We start from the raw sequence: 20,472 nt of genomic DNA on the forward strand, positions 1-20,472 counted from the left end.
CCAGAAATGCTCGGAGAACCTTAAAAGGGGTTAAAGATATGGCATACAACAATCTCAGGTATGTATGTCCTATAAAGGCTTTTGCATTCTAGTAAATAACAGAGGAAAATCATTTGAATAGCTCACACCACCCCAGAAATGCTAGGTCCAAGAAATGTTCAGCGCCCCCTCGTAATGCCCAATTTATCACATCAGCTAAATATTTGGGGGCAAAGTGTTTCTTTTTTTTTCATCCATTGCTTATGGATTATGGAGTGCCAACTTATTCCAGAGCGCTGCACAAAGATTATTTTTTTACAAATTACTTCGTAGTATTTGATATATTTAATATATAATAATATTTGATATATTTTATTATATATATATTTTTCTACCAAGTCTTTGCCCGCAGCGGAGCGCAGCTTCAGTGGAGCAATGTGAACGATGCCGGTATTCCTTTCCACATTTTTTTCTGTCTTTCTATATAAACTTTCTTCCACACTCGGGGATTGTATAACGGGTCCGTATGTCCCTGATGGAGCCGGTGAGGTCACTTCTCTCCGTCTGCGTTGCTCTGCTCAGGCCGTGTGCTGTGGATGTGATACAACCACTGACAGCATCTGTAATCCGGACATTAGAGCGTCCATTGTCTTCAGACACGTAAAGCCGTATTGTACAGCTCAGAACCCCAGCGATCGTCTTATCGGTGCAGGAACCAGCGAAGAAGTGTTGAATTTTTCTGCAGCGCCACAACAGGCGAAATGAAGAAGTACACACATTATTTCACAATCAAAATGGATTTCATCATGGTAGATTACAACTTTAAAACAAATCTGATCTTATTTTATGCTCCAGAGCTGCACTCACTATTCTGCTGGTGCAGACACTGTGTACATACATTACATTACTGATCCTGTACTAATCCTGAGTTACATCCTGTATTATACTCCAGAGCTGCACTCACTATTCTGCTGGTGCAGTCACTGTGTACATACATTACATTACTGATCCTGAGTTACATCCTGTATTATACTCCAGAGCTGTACTCACTATTCTGCTGGTGCAGTCACTGTGCACATACAGTACATTACTGATCCTATACTGATCCTGAGTTACATCCTGTATTATACTCCAGAGCTGCACTCACTATTCTGCTGGTGCAGTCACTGTGTACATACATTACATTACTGATCCTGTACTAATCCTGAGTTACATCCTGTATTATACTCCAGAGCTGCACTCACTATCCTGCTGGTGCGGTCACTGTGTACATACATTACATTACTGATCCTGAGTTACATACTGTATTATACTCCAGAGCTGCACTCACTATCCTGCTGGTGCAGTCACTGTGTACATACATTACATTACTGATCCTGTACTGATCCTGAGTTACATCCTGTATTATACTCCAGAGCTGCACTCACTATTCTGCTGGTGCAGTCACTGTGTACATACATTACATTACTGATCCTGTACTGATCCTGAGTTACATCCTGTATTATACTCCAGAGCTGCACTCACTATCCTGCTGGTGCAGTCACTGTGTACATACATTACATTACTGATCCTGAGTTACATCCTGTATTATACTCCAGAGCTGCACTCGCTATTCTGCTGGTGCAGTCACTGTGTACATACATTACATTACTGATCCTGTACTGATCCTGAGTTACATCCTGTATTATACTCCAGAGCTGCACTCACTATTCTGCTGGTGCAGTCACTGTGTACATACATTACATTACTGATCCTGTACTGATCCTGAGTTACATCCTGTATTATACTCCAGAGCTGCACTCACTATTCTGCTGGTGCAGTCACTGTGTACATACATTACATTACTGATCCTGTACTGATCCTGAGTTACATCCTGTATTATACTCCAGAGCTGCACTCACTATCCTGCTGGTGCGGTCACTGTGTACATACATTACATTACTGATCCTGAGTTACATACTGTATTATACTCCAGAGCTGCACTCACTATCCTGCTGGTGCAGTCACTGTGTACATACATTACATTACTGATCCTGTACTGATCCTGAGTTACATCCTGTATTATACTCCAGAGCTGCACTCACTATTCTGCTGGTGCAGTCACTGTGTACATACATTACATTACTGATCCTGTACTGATCCTGAGTTACATCCTGTATTATACTCCAGAGCTGCACTCACTATCCTGCTGGTGCAGTCACTGTGTACATACATTACATTACTGATCCTGAGTTACATCCTGTATTATACTCCAGAGCTGCACTCGCTATTCTGCTGGTGCAGTCACTGTGTACATACATTACATTACTGATCCTGTACTGATCCTGAGTTACATCCTGTATTATACTCCAGAGCTGCACTCACTATTCTGCTGGTGCAGTCACTGTGTACATACATTACATTACTGATCCTGTACTGATCCTGAGTTACATCCTGTATTATACTCCAGAGCTGCACTCACTATTCTGCTGGTGCAGTCACTGTGTACATACATTACATTACTGATCCTGAGTTACATCCTGTATAATACTCCAGAGCTGCACTCACTATGCTACTGGTGCAGTCGCTGTGTACATACATTACATTACTGATCCTGTACTGATCCTGAGTTACATCCTGTATTATACTCCAGAGCTGCACTCACTATTCTGCTGGTGCAGTCACTGTGTACATACATTACATTACTGATCCTGAGTTACATCCTGTATTATACTCCAGAGCTGCACTCACTATTCTGCTGGTGCAGTCACTGTGTACATACATTACATTACTGATCCTGAGTTACATCCTGTATTATACTCCAAAGCTGCACTCACTATTCTGCTGGTGGAGTCACTGTGTATATACATTACATTACTGATCCTGTACTGATCCTAAGTTACATCCTGTAGATCTTTTATTATAAAAATGAAAAACATAACAATAATAATAACAGAAACATAAGAAAATTAATAACCAGAAAATAAACAATGTAATGAACTGGTCCAGCCGCTCTCTCTCTCCTCGCACACATATTATACATATATACACAATAATAACTACCTACACCATGACATCTGGTCCGGTTACCAAACAAATAATAACAATATAATAAACAATAACCGACAAATTATATGCATACTAATATATACATTCTTTTATTTAAAAAATAAATAAATAAATAAATAAAATAAATACTAACTATACAAATATATACAAGACAAAACAAAACCCCCCACATTCGAGCCCACCAGTCCCTCCCCGGCACTGACCTGAGAGCTGGTCCTGCGCCTCATGCCTCAGTCCAACGTCCATAGGACAGATCAGGCTGTGCCAGTTTTTCACCCAAATAACCAGTGTCCCACAAGATGAACCCACCTCCCCCCTTTTCCCTCCACCCAACCTAACACCTACACCCAAACCCATATATACAATATATACAGAAACAAACAATACAATAACCACAACTGACAAAGCCCAAGTTCGGCGCCTGCAGCCCTACATCACTGTCTACTGATCAATAAAACAAAAATCTATGGTGTCAGCAGCAGCCCACCACCAGGACAGGAGATGACCAGACTAGGGCACACTAAAAGAAAAGCCCCTCCAGAGGAGAGCGGCCCTCCGTGTACCCAGTCTCTCATACTCCAGAGAACGCACCTTCACCAGGTCACCGAGTATCGTCCACTGGGAGGATTTTCCGCTGCGTCGATACTAAGCACCGTGCGTTCCACGTGTGATACCTAACCACTGCGCTAACTAGAAATAAGGTGCAGCGGTCCCGACCACCCAGGTCCCCGAATGCTCCATAGGCCCATTCCGCATAAGAGAGACCGGCCAGCCGGGGCCAGCCATGGAGGCGCCCACCCTGTTGTACACCTCTGTGTTAAAGGGACAACGAAGCAGGAAGTGGTCCATGCTTTCAAGCATGGTACCACAATGCTCCCGAGGACAGTTCCTGTCCTCAGAGCTCCTACACTTCAGATTGTCCCTCACACACAGTTTCCCATGGAAGCAGCGCCAAGCCAAGTCCCAAACCTTCGAGGGGATCCTGATAGAATTCAAAAGATGCAGACCCACCCCAAGATCCCGACTTGGGCAATCCCTGAGCGCCAGAGGCCTCTGAAAATGGGTCAACAGAACCCTTTTGTCAAGGAGCTTCCTTGGCAGAGTCCTGACCTCCCACATTCCCAGACCCCACCCGCGAATTACCTTCAGAACCACGGTAGCGTAAGCCGGGAGATGTCCATGCGGTGTGCGGAGATCCTTCACTTGCCCTCCTGTCTCCCATTCCTGGAAGAAAGGCTGAAACCATCCCTTACAGGAGAATACCCACGGAGGAGCCCTCTCTTTCCAGAGGTTTGCAATATTGATCTTAATGAAGGTATTCACAAGGAATACCACAGGGTTGACCATACCCAACCCTCCTAGTCTCCTCGTACGGTAAGTAACCTCCCTCTTGACCAGGTTCAGTCTATTCCCCCATAACAGTTGAAAGAACAAACTGTAGACCCGAGTCCAGAGAGGCTCTGGCAAGATGCACACACTGCCCAGATAGATCAGCAAAGGGAGCAGGTAAGTTTTGATCAGGTTTACCCTTTCCCTTAGGGTCAAAGACCAACCCTTCCATTGGTTCACCTTCTGAGTGGCGATCTCTAGCCTGCTGTCCCAATTTTGTTTGGGGTATTCCCCCTGGCCAAATTCGATGCCAAGAACTTTTGCAGAGACTTTGGGTTCTGGAAGGGTGTCCGGGAGATCAAAACCAGGATCTCCTCCTCCCAGCCAGAGACTCTCACACTTATCCCGGTTGATCTTAGACCGGGATGCCTCCGAGTAGCGATTTACCTCTGACATCAGCCATTCTGCCTCCCCATCAGAGGAAACAAAAATGGTGACGTCATCGGCATACGCCACCACTCTCAGAGTGGCTTCCGGTGCTGCCCGGTCCATCCCGATCCCAGCCAACGGTCCACGCTCCACCCTCCTAAGAAGTGGGTCAATCGCAAACACGTACAGTAGCGGGCTCAAGGGACAACCCTGGCGAACACCACACCCAACCTCAAAAGAGCTGCCAATCCAACCGTTCACAAGCGGGAAACTCTCTGCCCCAGAGTACAAGGTCTTAAGCCAATCAACAACCCCCCCCCGGCAGGCCATACCTCAGAAGGACAGACCAGAGGTACTCATGATTAACCCGATCAAACGCTTTTGCCTGGTCCAATGACAGCATGTACCCCTTCCAGTGACCAGCCCTACCCTGCTCCACCGCCTCTCGGACACAGAGTACAGCACTTATTGTACTGCGGCCCGGAACACAGCAATGCTGGGCCCCCGAAAGGAGTTGGGGTGCAAGTTTCACCAGCCGATTAAACAGCACCTTTGCCAAAACCTTCCTGTCTGCATTGAGAAGCGCTATGGGACGCCAATTCTCAATGCAAGATGGGTCCTTACCCTTTGACAAGATGATCAGGGAAGACCTCCTCATTGACTTTGGCAGAGTGCCCGAGGAAAGACACTCATTGAATACCTCAGTCAAGAGGGGAACCAAGGCGTCCTTAAAGGTCTTATAGAATTCAGATGTTAAGCCATCCGGACCGGGAGATTTCTTCAGGGCAAGCCCTTCAATCGCCAACTTAACTTCCTCTTCCCTGATCATCTCTGTCAAAACGCCAAGAGAGGGGTCTACCCCTTGGTTCGGGGACGGCTTCAGCCAGAAAAGCCGACATCTCATCCCAATCCAGATCCCTCTTCCCCAAGAGGTGCGAGTAGAAGGATCTGACGACCTCCAGGATCCCTGATCTGGATCTTTTCAGGGACCCCGCAGTGTCAACCAGTCCTGTAACAACTTTACTATTCACTGACATCTTGCAGTTTCTGTAAGGGTCGGGCGAGCGGTACTTCCCGTAATCCCTCTCAAAAACCAAAGATGCGTGTCTATCATACTGACACCTCATTAGCAAAGATTTCACTCTGGAGATCTCCTCGCGGCTACCTCCAGTTGAGACAAGATGCTCGAGTTTCCTCCTCAGGCCCTGATACAGGCGGTACCTGTCCAGGCTCCTGAGGCTCGAGAGCTGGCGGAAGAATCTCGCCACCCTTTTCTTAAACATCTCCCACCACTCTGACTTACTACTACAAAGATCCAGTAAGGGTACCTGGCTCTGAAGAAAATCCTCAAAGGACTGTCTTATCTCCGCTTCTTCCAAGAGAGACGAATTGAGCCTCCAAAAGCCTCTTCCCATCCAGGGGGTCTCTGTAACATTCAGGGAAAACAAAATCAAACAGTGATCGGAGAACTCCACCTCAACAACAGATACTGCTGAAGAGACGGCTTCCTCCTTTAAATAAAACCTGTCTATCCTGGACCTACAGTTACCTCTATGATAGGTGAACCCCTCGTGGCCTGCGGTGTGCCGGATGTGGACATCCACCAGGCGAGCCTCACTAGCTATACTATTAAGGGCGACGCTATCATAAGTCAGCTTGTCTCTGGAACCTCCTCTATCCCGGGGCCTCGTGACAGTGTTGAAGTCCCCTCCAAAGACGACCTGCCGACTCGTAAAAAGGTAGGGCTTGATCCTCATAAAGAGACACTTCCGGTCCCATTTAGATTGGGGACCATAGATGCTAATGAGCCGAAGCTCTTGTCCCTTCATGAGGACATCTAATATCAGGCACCTCCCCATTTCTAACTCAATAACCCGTCGGCATTCTACCGGTGCGGTAAAAAGGACCGCCACTCCGCTATACGGCTCGGCCGCAAGAGACCAATAGGAGGGCCCGAGTCTCCACTCCCTCTTAGCTATAAACACCTCTGCCATATTTGGCAGCCTGGTCTCTTGCAAAAAGAAAATGTCAGCTTCAACCCGGCTGAGAAAATCAAAGGCCGCAAATCTAGCCATGTTTGACTTAATGCTGGCGACATTAATGGACGCCAGCGTCAACGGAGTGGGTACCGCCATCATTGGTGATTGAGTTAGATGGCTTTCTTCTTCCCACTCCCCTTATCCTCTGCCTCAGAGGAGGAATCCTTCCCCCTCTTTAATGACACAGAGGTGTCCATTCCCACATTTTTCCTTCTTTTTTCGTCCTCGTCTCCGGACTCTGGGCCAGTCCCTCCCCCCAAGGACCTTGCATCCCCAGGAGAAGGAGACTCGGCACCCCCTGTCAGCTCCGCTGAAGCCGGAACCTCACCCTCAGCCTCCTCCTCAGAGGAAGAGATGTTATCAAGGGCTTGGAACCGGTTAGAAAGACCAACTAGAAGGGAGTCGGTTTTACCTTCCTTAGGTACCTTGGTCAGAGCGGGAGAAGATGTTTTATCTCCCTTCTTTCTCTTCTTTTTGGTGCCGAGCTTACGCTTGTGCTCTAGCCACCGCTTATTATCCTCATCCATACTTTCATAATGGGAGGATTCTGAAGCAGAGGCAGTTTCCTCCCTGTGGATCCTCCTGACCTCCTCATCCAACTCATCATCCCTCGGGGCCTCAGCAGCAACACTGGCATCCAGGACAGGGGCTGCCCCGGTAGTCTGGGGCTCGCCCCGCTCCCTCTCCTGTCTGCGCTTGTCTAGACGCCTCAGCTGGGCAGGCGTCTTTTTATTGCTTTTCTTCCCTGGCCCCTCAGCTCCCCCACCCCTGCTAGTCCCCTCTCCAGCAGAATCGGCCTCACGGCTTACTCCCACCGGGGTCTCGACTGCATTAGCAAAGGAGCGAGGACAACGGCTGAATGGGTGGCCTAACTCACCACACAGGTGGCACCTAATCTCCACACAAGAGGCGGCAAGATGGCCGACACCCCCACACAATGCGCATTTCTGCACGGTGCAGTTTGCACTGAAGTGTGTGGGGTCGCCGCACCTGTGACAGAGCTTCGGTTGCCCCTGGTAGAAGACCAGGATACGATCCCTACCCAGGAAGGCAGACGATGGACTGTGGGCAACCGTACCACCTGAACGCTTAAGTTTTACCATAAACGTCCAGGCCCCTGACCAGATACCAAACTCGTCGCGGTTTTTCTTTGGCATCTCCACCACCTCTCCATACCGACCAAGCCACGTCATGATGTCATAGCAAGAAAGCGACTCGTTACGAGTCATCACGGTCACTTTCTTGATCTGGTTTTGGCGAGACACTGCCTGAACGGCAAAGTCTCGCCAGCCGGGCTCATTTTTTGCCAACTCATAATTCGCCCAGAAGAGCTCAAGCCCCTCCGGCCGAACAAAGCTGACATCAAACTCAGGCGTAGAATAGGGATGTATCAAGGCGTAGATGTCAATCGCCTTGAAGCCCATCCTCAGCAGGAGCTCCACAACTTTAGACCTTGGCGGACATGCATCACTGCCCCTCCACCGAAGACGGACCACATTCCTACGCACACTGCCTGGCCCGGCTGTTGGGAGGAACCACACTGTATCTCCCCCTTTTTGCTCTCGGAAGGCCCCGAGGCCATGCCTCTCTATCCAGAAGGATAGATCAACCTCTCGGCCCTCTACCATTAGTGATCTCTCCCCCTTCTTTAGAGCCTCCAGAAGGCGCCGTTGCAACATGCCGTCCCCAAAGCCCGGAGACGAGGAGGATGCCCTATTTGCCCCGTAGGTGACACTGGCATAACTCTGGACAAGTGTTGCCACCCCCGGGGGGGCAACCGGACCAGTGACCACATCAGCCCCAACAGTATCACCATTACCCACCTCCATCTCACCCTCCACCAAACCAGCAACCACACCACTAGACAATGAATTATCCTCATTCACCTCCACCACCACATTCATTCCTGCTGGACCAGCAACAATGGTGGATGACCTTTTGACCTCCGCATCAGGCACAAGGGGCTCAGTCACCTCCATAGAACTGGAGGCGACCTCACCCCCGGTCTTATGTGTGCCCTCCACATCATCGGTCGGTAATTTCCGCTGTTTGGCATTTGGTATAATGTGCCGCTGATCTCTAGCTGCAGTTAGGCGCCGCTGATCTTTAGCATCAGGATCTTCCGGACCAGCGACGCCAACACAAAATAGCACTTTGGTGGGAGGACCGGAACGCTCAGCCCCAACTGCCCCCTCACACTGCCGCCGCTTCTCAACTAAGTGATCAGCGGCAATAGCATTCAGAGGCGCCGAGGCTACCGGAGCTGCCCCCGACACCGGGCTGCTCCCCCCTCCCACTGAGGAGCGCACCACAGCATCGTGGCCTGATGGAACGCCCGCCGCCGGGCCGCCCTCACTGTCCAGCCTCTCGGCTGATGCACCTCCTGCTACGTCCCCACTACTACAAGCAGAGACGGAGCTCTGCGCCTCACTACCGCGCTCTGTAATCTCCCCGCGCCTTTGCACCGGATCCACAGCAGAACCCGGGCTGGGCTGGGCAACGGGGCTTATACAGCGAGCTGAGCCTGCCGCCGACTCAGGGGGTACAGGGAGGGGGGCATATATGTATCTTACCGCTTCCTGCAGCTTTGGCTTGGTCTTCTTTGCCTTTTTGTGGCCCCCAGGTGCCTCCTCTGGTAGATCGTCACCAAGATGGAAGTTTTGGAGGCACACTGGGGACTCCAGGAGCTTAATCTCCGCCATTAGCGCCCCTCCCTGGCCGCTGCTGTCACTGTCCTCCCCAGAGCCGGCAGAACTGCGACCGGATGTCACTGTCGCCTGTCCTGCAGGGAGCTCGCTGCACGTGGCCTGTGGGTGACTTTGCAGGCTGCCAGGTGGGGCTTGCTGCTGGTCATCATCACTCTCATCATCCACCTGGCTCTCAGGCTGCAGCCCTATCTGCCTTTGCTCTCTGGTATCAGCCATTTCTCTAAAGCGGTCTTCATTTATAAGTTTTTCTTTGAAAGGACCACTCTGCTCCCTGATGGTGGCTTTCCTAAGTTCCAGGCTTTGAATTTCACTGCTCAGTCTTTTTACCTCGGCTTGGAGTTTTGCCTTCCTTGGTTTGGAGGCCCCCGCAGCTTTGGCGCTTGTGCAGCGCAGCTCCTCCCGGAGCCTCCTGATGAGCTTACTGGCATCTTCATACTCACGGAGGCGGATCATGACCCGGGAGGCATAGGTGGACACAGACTCCCGGGGTCCCTGCAGCGCCCATTCCCCCTCAGGGAGGTCGGCCTCACCTCCGTGAGCACTCAGCTTTCCTCCGGAAGGAGCGCCATCTTGCACGCCGCTGTCAGGCTTTTCCTCCATGCTGGAAGCCTTGCGGCTTCTGGGGGTCTCCACAATCCCGGGGGGAGTAGGAGCCACATTGCTGCGACTCCTGGTGCAGCGTCTCACCCCCGAGTCCTCTGACGTGCAGGCCGGTTGCTGGTTTCTTCTGCCCCCCGCCGGCCTGGTTCGGGAAGCAGAAGCCTGGGACTTGGCTCCATCACTCATCCCAGAAACCCGCTCCCTCCCTGGGAAAGAGAGAAAGCAGGTCCCCAGGTGGAGAGGTGTTGGTTTCTCAGAGATCAGGAGCTCACAGCAGGATCTGCAGCCACCACACCCGCAATCACCAAACTGACTAGCAGCTGATCAGAGCTGCACCCAGTATGCTGCTGGTGGAGTCACTGTGTACATACATTACATTACTGATCCTGTACTAATCCTGAGTTACATCCTGTATTATACCCCAGAGCTGCACTCACTATTCTGCTGGTGCAGTCACTGTGTACATACATTACATTACTGATCCTGTACTGATCCTGAGTTACATCCTGTATTATACTCCAGAGCTGCACTCACTATTCTGCTGGTGCAGTCACTGTGCACATACAGTACATTACTGATCCTGTGCTGATCCTGAGTTACATCCTGTATTATACTCCAGAGCTGCACTCACTATTCTGCTGGTGCAGTCACTGTGTACATACATTACATTACTGATCCTGTACTAATCCTGAGTTACAACCTGTATTATACTCCAGAGCTGCACTCACTATTCTGCTGGTGCAGTCACTGTGTACATACATTACATTACTGATCCTGCCCTGATCCTGAGTTACATCCTGTATTATACTCCAGAGCTGCACTCACTATTCTGCTGGTGCAGTCACTGTGTACATACATTACATTACTGATCCTGAGTTACATCCTGTATTATACCCCAGAGCTGCACTCACTATTCTGTTGGTGCAGCCACTGTGTACATACATTACATTACTGATCCCGAGTTACATCCTGTATTATACTCCAGAGCTGCACTCACTATTCTGCTGGTGCAGTCACTGTGCACATACAGTACATTACTGATCCTGTGCTGATCCTGAGTTACATCCTGTATTATACTCCAGAGCTGCACTCACTATTCTCCTGGTGCAGTCACTGTGTACATACATTACATTACTGATCCTGTACTAATCCTGAGTTACATCCTGTATTATACTCCAGAGCTGCACTCACTATTCTGCTGGTGCAGTCACTGTGTACATACATTACATTACTGATCCTGTCCTGATCCTGAGTTACATCCTGTATTATACTCCAGAGCTGCACTCACTATTCTGCTGGTGCAGTCACTGTGTACATACATTACATTACTGATCCTGTACTAATCCTGAGTTACATCCTGTATTATACTCCAGAGCTGCACTCACTATCCTGCTGGTGCGGTCACTGTGTACATACATTACATTACTGATCCTGTACTGATCCTGAGTTACATCCTGTATTATACTCCAGAGCTGCACTCACTATTCTGCTGGTGCAGTCACTGTGTACATACATTACATTACTGATCCTGAGTTACATCCTGTATTATACCCCAGAGCTGCACTCACTATTCTGCTGGTGCAGCCACTGTGTACATACATTACATTACTGATCCCGAGTTTCATCCTGTATTATACTCCAGAGCTGCACTCACTATTCTGCTGGTGGAGTCACTGTGTACATGACGTGCCCCCTGGGACATATTCCTTTTTGAGGGGAATACCCGGCACCGGATCAGATGGGGGGTTGTAGTCTCCGAGCGGCTGTGACCCGGTCCCGTGCCCAGGGCGTCAAGCTAAGTGTTATGTGGCAGCTTTACAGATGTTACTAAAGTTCTTTTGTGTCGACTACGCCACCCGTTGTGATGCGGTCACTGTGGCCGCCGCTGCTGCAGGGTCCGCTGAGGCTGATGGTGGGTGCGCAGCTTGGTGAGATAACCCCCAACGGGAGGGGTATAGCCTCAGAGGGGACAGGCGCAGAGGATGGGGGTTGTGGTGGTGCGATGCAGCCGGCAATGAAGACAGACTCGGGTTGTGCAGTTAAGGGTGTTTACTTACTGCTGATGTTGTACTGGTCACTCCAGCTGCTAGTGACCACCCGAGCCGTGCTGCGTCCACCAGGTCCTGGATCCAGCCAACCCCCAAACAAGTCCAGAGCGTGGCCCTGAGCTCTCCCTCTGTCCTTTCTTCAGCCGTCCCCACCAGGGATTCACCTAAGTCCAGCTCCCTCGGGCCTTCTTTTGGGACACCCTTGGCCCTGGGTTCCCTGACCCTTCATGTGGTGTGCCTTCGGGGTGAATGTGGTGGGTGACCGTGACAGACACTGCCCACGGTCTCCGGTCTCTGGCTGGGGAATGTCTTTGCCCCCACCAGCTTGGGTTCCGGTACCCTCTTGCTGACTCCTCACCCGGTGCTCTAATTTGGGTTCTTGGGTCCCTTCAGTCTTCCCCCTCTGGGTCTTTCTCTGCTCCACTCTCTCTCTCTCCAGGGCTGCTGTTTTCTTCTCTCTCCTCTCCAACTGACTTGTTCTCAGCGTCTGACCCTGATCTAAGTTGGTGCCCTCCTTATATATCCCTCTATGTGTGAGCTCAGGTGACCAGCACCCAATGAGCTCCTATCACTACCCAGACTGCTCCCCCTATCTGCCCCTACACTACATGGGATGTACCACCCCCCTCCCACTCCAGCCAGGAACAGGCTCGGTTGTACCTGCACATTTCTAAGTGGGAGTACCGTCGGCCTGCTCCTCTGGAATGGGATGTATGTAGTGCATGCAGTCTATCTGAGCTCAGTTCCACACTCCTTCCTTACCCGGGAGTGGAATATCACACCTCTGGGTTGAGGTGCAATACCCCTGTAGCAGCCGAATCCTCAGGGTGCTACATTCCCCCCTGGTAAATCACAGCACGTCCTCGGGCTGTAAGACATAAAACACCAAAACATACAAAATTTTTATATGAACATATAAAACATATAAACATTATATATATATAAAACTTTTTATATAAACATTCTCGTAGACTTCTCTTGTCTCTGGTTCCTCCTCCGGACACTGTGCAACGTGTGTCCGGGAAAAGTGCGACAGTCTCTTAGAAAAATCTGGTTTTCTTATAAAACCGGTAGGGGGCGCTTTAGGACGCGCAACTATATACAGGGGAAGTTGAAAGTTGGCCGCTCTCAGTCCTCGGCCAGGTAGAGGGTAGGGAATGGCTGCTCACAGTCCTCAGCCTGTAGGATGAAGGGGTTAACGGGTAAACAGTTCCCTGGTCCCAACGGGGACTATTTTAGCAGCAACAGTTTCAGTTTCTATATACCCCGATTGGGTAACTATTTACAGCTCCTGCTCTGCCGCACTCAACGGCGTCTTCCTCCTGCTCTTTCTTGATATGATGTTTCTTCAGACCCGTCCGGGTCCTCTGGCTCCTCCTCTCCGTACCGCAACTCCTCCTCCGTCAAGCGGTGTACGTGGAGGGCGTAAGGTCCTTTGGCACACTTGTGCCGGGTGAAAGTGACCTCGTCTCCGACGTAGAGGTCACGGCCTTTGTGACCTTCCGGCAGGTGGGACTCGACGTCTCTGCGGGTCACAAAAACGTCACCGCGGTTGTTATGGTCCCGAATAAAGCCCCACCCATGCTGCGGGTTGAACTTTATCACCGTCCCGATGGTGCGGGGACAGTGCGCTGCACGGGGGTTCCTCCTAGTCCGGCTCTTCTGCTCCGCGCTCCGGATTTGGGCCTGTTGTTCTCTGACCCGCCTCTCCTCCCGTTCTCTCTTAAACTCTGCCAGCTGTTGACGGCAACACTCTGTACGTTCAGCTGCGGCTGCCCGAGTTTCTCCGGTGAACCCCATCAAATCTTCTCCCGTGGGGTCCCACACGAATTGGGCTTCTGCTAGAGGAGGCGAGACCCGAGCCACGGGCTTCGGAGCCGGGATTAGGGGCTCACACAAGGGCCCTAGTCTTTGCTGCCGCTCCAGCTCAGGGTACCCTTCGGGCCAGATGAAGGGCCGCCCGTCCGGCCATGTGAGCTGGCCGAAGAGGTCCTCCCCCAGGTGTGGCACCCTAGGTATTGCGGGCGCGGGCGCGGTGGTGGTGGCGCCCGGGTTGCCCAGGCCTTGCGGCCAGGCCTGGGGCACCTGGAAGGTGAAGGGCACCGTTAGGACGGCGGCGCCCTGGGCTACCTGGCCTTGCGGCCAGGCCGGAGGCTCCGCGGAGGTAGGGGGCGCTGTTGGTGGTGCGGCGCCCGGGGGTACTAGGCCTTGCGACCAGGCTGGTGGTAATTCCTGCTTTGTCACGCTCCGGGTCGGGGCGCGTGACGTCACAGGGGTCGCTGCAGCGGCTTCCGGTCGGGGCCTAGTCCATGGCGGTGACCTGGCGGCTACGGGCACAGCAGGGGGACTTTCGGGCTCTGCGACGGGGAGCTGGGGAAGGTAAGCGGTGTCACGGCTTGGGGTATAGGCGTCCCCTTTACCTGCCTCCATGCGTTCGGCTCCCTCCTCGGCGCCGTCTCCGGCCTTGGGTCCTCCTGCGCCATCCTCAGAGACGGTCTGCTTCCTCTTCCAGGGTAGCGTGCTCCGTTGACTGGTCTCTGCTTGCTGGGTCATCTCCCGGCCCCACTCCGCCAGTATCTCGCGCTGTACCCGGGCCATCCTCCTTGCGAGGCCCTCCAGGGCAGTTTGTGCACACTCCCGGTCTCGGGGGAGCTGCGCTAGGATCTCCGCTAGACCTAGCGGGGTTGTGGACTCTAGCAGGCTCCTGACCATCGGGTCGGTGCTGCTCTGCTCGGCTTCCGGCAGGCTCCTGGCCAGCGGGCCGGTGCTGCTCTGCCCTCCTTCCTCGGTCTCTAGCAGACTCCTGGCCAGCGGGCCGGTGCTGTTCTGCTTTCTCTCCATCTCCGGGTGAGCTCCTCCGCTACTCCTCGTTAGACCTCTTGCCTCCGGGTGCGCTCGCTCCAGACTGCTCCAAGCGACACCCATCTTTTCTCTTCTCTTTCGTCTCCTCCCACTTCGAGGGCGGTCCCGGGGCAACTCGGTGACTGTCAGCTCCAGGGGGAGTTCTTTCACGCTGACAGACACCTCCAGCATCACAGTCTCTGTTGGTGGGGGCGGTTTCCACTTTTGGCGCCATTTTCTGTCCTGGCCCACGATGGGAGGTGGCCTCTTGCCCTCCTTTGGCACGCCCATAATGGCGTCCGCTGCTCTTCCAAGGCGGGAAATCTGCGGTTTTGGCGGGAAGCGTCGCCCAGTGGCGGGAAACTCTGCAGATGGCGGGAACAAGCTGGAAATGGCGGACAATCGGCGGGAAACGACTGGTGATGGAGTCCGATGGCGTGGACCCTCCGGAACCGGCGGGAGACTTCTTTCTGAGGTAAACTTGCACTTTTCTTCAGGCACGCAGTACCCGGGTGTTGCGGGCACGTAATCCTGCCGACTACGCCAAAGTTGACGCGCCCCCTGGGACATATTCCTTTTTGAGGGGAATACCCGGCACCGGATCAGATGGGGGGTTGTAGTCTCCGAGCGGCTGTGACCCGGTCCCGTGCCCAGGGCGTCAAGCTAAGTGTTATGTGGCAGCTTTACAGATGTTACTAAAGTTCTTTTGTGTCGACTACGCCACCCGTTGTGATGCGGTCACTGTGGCCGCCGCTGCTGCAGGGTCCGCTGAGGCTGATGGTGGGTGCGCAGCTTGGTGAGATAACCCCCAACGGGAGGGGTATAGCCTCAGAGGGGACAGGCGCAGAGGATGGGGGTTGTGGTGGTGCGATGCAGCCGGCAATGAAGACAGACTCGGGTTGTGCAGTTAAGGGTGTTTACTTACTGCTGATGTTGTACTGGTCACTCCAGCTGCTAGTGACCACCCGAGCCGTGCTGCGTCCACCAGGTCCTGGATCCAGCCAACCCCCAAACAAGTCCAGAGCGTGGCCCTGAGCTCTCCCTCTGTCCTTTCTTCAGCCGTCCCCACCAGGGATTCACCTAAGTCCAGCTCCCTCGGGCCTTCTTTTGGGACACCCTTGGCCCTGGGTTCCCTGACCCTTCATGTGGTGTGCCTTCGGGGTGAATGTGGTGGGTGACCGTGACAGACACTGCCCACGGTCTCCGGTCTCTGGCTGGGGAATGTCTTTGCCCCCACCAGCTTGGGTTCCGGTACCCTCTTGCTGACTCCTCACCCGGTGCTCTAATTTGGGTTCTTGGGTCCCTTCAGTCTTCCCCCTCTGGGTCTTTCTCTGCTCCACTCTCTCTCTCTCCAGGGCTGCTGTTTCCTTCTCTCTCCTCTCCAACTGACTTGTTCTCAGCGTCTGACCCTGATCTAAGTTGGTGCCCTCCTTATATATCCCTCTATGTGTGAGCTCAGGTGACCAGCACCCAATGAGCTCCTATCACTACCCAGACTGCTCCCCCTATCTGCCCCTACACTACATGGGATGTACCACCCCCCTCCCACTCCAGCCAGGAACAGGCTCGGTTGTACCTGCACATTTCTAAGTGGGAGTACCGTCGGCCTGCTCCTCTGGAATGGGATGTATGTAGTGCATGCAGTCTATCTGAGCTCAGTTCCACACTCCTTCCTTACCCGGGAGTGGAATATCACACCTCTGGGTTGAGGTGCAATACCCCTGTAGCAGCCGAATCCTCAGGGTGCTACATACATACATTACATTACTGATCCTGTACTGATCCTGAGTTACATCCTGTATTATACCCCAGAGCTGCACTCACTATTCTGCTGGTGCAGTCACTCTGTACATACATTACATTACTGATCCTGAGTTACATCCTGTATTATACCCCAGAGCTGTACTCACTATTCTGCTGGTGCTGTCACTGTGTACATACATTACATTACTGATCCGGAGTTACATCCTGTATTATACTCCAGAGCTGCACTCACTATTCGGCTGGTGCAGTCACTGTGTACATACATTACATTACTGATCCTGAGTTACATCCTGCATTATACTCCAGAGCTGCACTCACTATTCTGCTGGTGCAGTCACTGTGTACATACATTACATTACTGATCCTGTACTAATCCTGAGTTACATCCTGCATTATACTCCAGAGCTGCACTCACTATTCTGCTGGTGCAGTCACTGTGTACATACATTACATTACTGATCCTGTACTGATCCTGAGTTACATCCTGAATTATACCCCAGAGCTGCACTCACTATTCTGCTGGAGCAGTCACTGTGTACATACATTACATTACTGATCCTGAGTTACATCCTGCATTATACTCCAGAGCTGCACTCACTATTTTGCTGGTGCAGTCACTGTGTACATACATTACATTACTGATCCTGTACTGATCCTGAGTTACATCCTGTATTATACCCCAGAGCTGCACTCACTATTCTGCTGGTGCAGTCACTGTGTACATACATTACATTACTGATCCTATACTGATCCTGAGTTACATCCTGCATTATACTCCAGAGCTGTACTCACTATTCTGCTGGTGCAGTCACTGTGTACATACATTACATTACTGATCCTGAGTTACATCCTGTATTATACTCCAGAGCTGCACTCACTATTCTGCTGGTACAGTCACTGTGTACATACATTACATTACTGATCCTGTACTGATCCTGAGTTACATCCTGCATTATACTCCAGAGCTGCACTCACTATTCTGCTGGTGCAGTCACTATGTACATACATTACATTACTGATCCTGAGTTACATCCTGTATTATACTCCAGAGCTGCACTCACTATTCTGCTGGTGCAGTCACTGTGTACATACATTACATTACTGATCCTGTACTGATCCTGAGTTACATCCTGCATTATACTCCAGAGCTGCACTCACTATTCTGCTGGTGCAGTCACTATGTACATACATTACATTACTGGTCCTGAGTTACATCCTGTATTATACCCCAGAGCTGCACTCACTATTCTGCTGGTGCAGTCACTGTGTACATACATTACATTACTGATCCTGAGTTACATCCTGTATTATACTCCAGAGCTGCACTCACTATTTTGCTGGTGCAGTCACTGTGTACATACATTACTGATCCTGAGTTACATCCTGTATTATACTCCAGAGCTGCACTCACTATTCTGCTGGTGCAGTCACTGTGTACATACATTACATTACTGATCCTGTACTGATCCTGAGTTACATCCTGTATTATACTCCAGAGCTGCACTCACTATTCTGCTGGTGCAGTCACTGTGTACATACATTACATTACTGATCCTGTACTGATCCTGAGTTACACTCTGTATTATACTCCAGAGCTGCACTCACTATTCTGCTGGTGCAGTCACTGTGTACATACATTACATTACTGATCCTGTACTGATCCTGAGTTACATCCTGTATTATACCCCAGAGCTGCACTCACTATTCTGCTGGTGCAGTCACTGTGTACATACATTACATTACTGATCCTGTACTGATCCTGAGTTACATCCTGCATTATGCTCCAGAGCTGCACTCACTATTCTGCTGGTGTAGTCACTGTGTACATACATTGCATTACTGATCCTGAGTTACATCCTGTATTATACTCCAGAGCAAAACTCACTATTCTGCTGGTGCAGTCACTGTGTACATACATTACATTACTGATCCTGTACTGATCCTGAGTTACATCCTGTATTATACTCCAGAGCAAAACTCACTATTCTGCTGGTGCAGTCACTGTGTACATACATTACATTACTGATCCTGTACTGATCCTGAGTTACATCCTGTATTATACTCCAGAGCAAAACTCACTATTCTGCTGGTGCAGTCACTGTGTACATGCATTACATTACTGATCCTGTACTGAACCTGAGTTACATCCTGTATTATACTCCAGAGCTGAACTCACTATTCTGCTGGTGCAGTCACTGTGTACATACATTACATTACTGATCCTGTACTGATCCTGAGTTACCTCTTGTATTATACTCCAGAGCTGCACTCACTATTCTGCTGGTGCAGTCACTGTGTACATATATTACATTACTGATCCTGTACTGATCCTAAGTTACCTCCTGTATTATACTCCAGAGCTGCACTCACTATTCTGCTGGTGCAGTCACTGTGTACATACATTACATTACTGATCCTGAGTTACATCCTGTATTATACTCCAGAGCTGCACTCACTATTCTGCTGGTGCAGTCACTGTGTACATACATTACATTACTGATCCTGTACTGAACCTGAGTTACATCTTGCATTATACTCCAGAGCTGAACTCACTATTCTGCTGGTGCAGTCACTGTGTACATACATTACATTACTTATCCTGAGTTACATCCTGTATTATACTCCAGAGCTGCACTCACTATTCTGCTGGTGCAGTCACTGTGTACGTACATTACATTACTGATCCTGAGTTACATCCTGTATTATACCCCAGAGCTGCACTCACTATTCTGCTGGTGCAGTCACTGTGTACATACATTACATTACTGATCCTGAGTTACATCCTGTATTATACTCCAGAGCTGCACTCACTATTCTGCTGGTGCAGTCACTGTGTACATACATTACATTACTGATCCTGAGTTACATCCTGTATTATACTCCAGAGCTGCACTCACTATTCTGCTCGTGCAGTCACTGTGTACATACATTACATTACTGATCCTGAGTTACATCCTGTATTATACCCCAGAGCTGCACTCACTATTCTGCTGGTGCAGTCACTGTGTACATACATTACATTACTTATCCTGAGTTACATCCTGTATTATACTCCAGAGCTGTACTCACTATTCTGCTGGTGCAGTCACTGTGTACATACATTACATTACTGATCCTGAGTTATATCCTGTATTATACTCCAGAGCTGCACTCACTATTCTGCTGGTGCAGTCACTGTGTACATACATTACATTACTGATCCTGAGTTACATCCTGTATTATACTCCAGAGCTGCACTCACTATTCTGCTGGTGCAGTCACTGTGTACATACATTACATTACTGATCCTGTACTGATACTGAGTTACATCCTGTATTATACTCCAGAGCTGCACTCACTATTCTGCTGGTGCAGTCACTGTGTACATACATTACATTACTGATCCTGTACTGATCCTGAGTTACATCCTGTATTATACTCCAGAGCTGCACTCACTATCCTGCTGGTGTAGTCACTGTGTACATACATCACTGATCCTGCACTGATCCTGAGTGGTTTCATGGTGTTTCTTCTCTGGGGTCACTATATGTACATATGGGACAGGACGATGGCCATTTTCCATACTGCACCACGGACCATGTTAGCGCTATAGATGGTTCCCATTAGGACTACATTCGCACTGCAGCAGCCGCCTGGTCTGGCAGAGCGTTTCTGTGTGGGGTTTCAGGAGATGACACATACAGGAAG

Source organism: Phyllobates terribilis, unplaced genomic scaffold (genome assembly GCF_046119375.1).
Source record: "Phyllobates terribilis strain yellow unplaced genomic scaffold, ASM4611937v1 Scaffold_7__3_contigs__length_470593459, whole genome shotgun sequence".
Classification (NCBI taxonomy): domain Eukaryota; kingdom Metazoa; phylum Chordata; class Amphibia; order Anura; family Dendrobatidae; genus Phyllobates; species Phyllobates terribilis.